This window comes from Sinocyclocheilus grahami, unplaced genomic scaffold (assembly GCF_001515645.1).
Source record: "Sinocyclocheilus grahami isolate Dianchi unplaced genomic scaffold, SAMN03320097.WGS_v1.1 scaffold7533.1, whole genome shotgun sequence".
NCBI classification, from domain to species: Eukaryota; Metazoa; Chordata; class Actinopteri; order Cypriniformes; family Cyprinidae; genus Sinocyclocheilus; species Sinocyclocheilus grahami.
Window position 1 is genome coordinate 1 of NW_015511534.1, and position 869 is coordinate 869.

General features: G+C 37.4%; 1 long non-coding RNA gene across 1 annotated transcript in view; it reads left to right on the forward strand.

Annotated features, from left to right (window-relative positions):
• Nucleotides 1-424: 424 nt before the first annotated feature.
• LOC107577872 (uncharacterized) overlaps nucleotides 425-869 on the forward strand; it is a 2,485-nt gene continuing 2,040 nt past the window's right edge. The window contains exon 1 of the long non-coding RNA XR_001608263.1: nucleotides 425-563. This is a non-coding gene — a long non-coding RNA (uncharacterized lncRNA). The remainder of the gene's footprint in view (nucleotides 564-869) is intronic.

Sequence of the window (869 nt, forward strand, 5' to 3'; positions counted from 1 at the left end):
AAGTGGTGTGCACTAAAGTTCACTGAAGCTGGAGAATGAGCAAATTATATCTGTAAAATGTTAGCACAATATGCTTATGATCTTCTTTTGGAGCAGGGCCTTGGAGCATCCAAGCCAGTCTTGCATGAATCAGCATAAGTGGCTTAACATTCTGGAGCAGCTCAATAGGGAAGCCTACCTTCTCTGTAAACTGGAAATTAAATAGAAGTGATTTTAACAGACGCTATCAAATAAAAAGCTATTTAATCACAATGCTTCTCCTAGCATGTGAGATTGGAAATAATGAAACCTTCTATCCCTTTAGCATTTGGGCATCTTGTTGTACTTTGTAGAGAATCAAATCAAATCCAGCTTTCCCCTGTAACCCATGTTGTTCTGCAGCTTCAGAAAGAATCATAGTATTTCACGCGCTCTTTTTTCACAAGTGTGCGTGTGTGTGTTTCAGCATGGAGTCAAACCAATTATGGCATTCTCAAAGGGACTTTAGTATTCAGCTAGAAAGAGACGAGGAACAGTATGAAGATCTTGTTCTTCGCCCAAGCCGGCACCTGTTCATGCACAAGGTACTTCATGTATAAATTAATGTATAAATGAAGCTTCCAGTCATTGTCCCCAGCTATTGAAACCATTAAAACCCATTCAAAGTACTGTCAGCTTGTTCATTCTTAAAATAATTACAGTTGCAATTTATAAAGAGAGAGAGAGAGCTTCAAGAGATTCACTAACTTTCGAACCTGCCCTGTCAGTGATCATTCTTTATATCTTAATTGAAAAGTTCAACTGTTTGTGTTAGTGCTGAATATGACAAAAAATGTATATCACGTTTTTTTTTTTAAATTATACCGGTTTCACAGCACATGACGGTATTT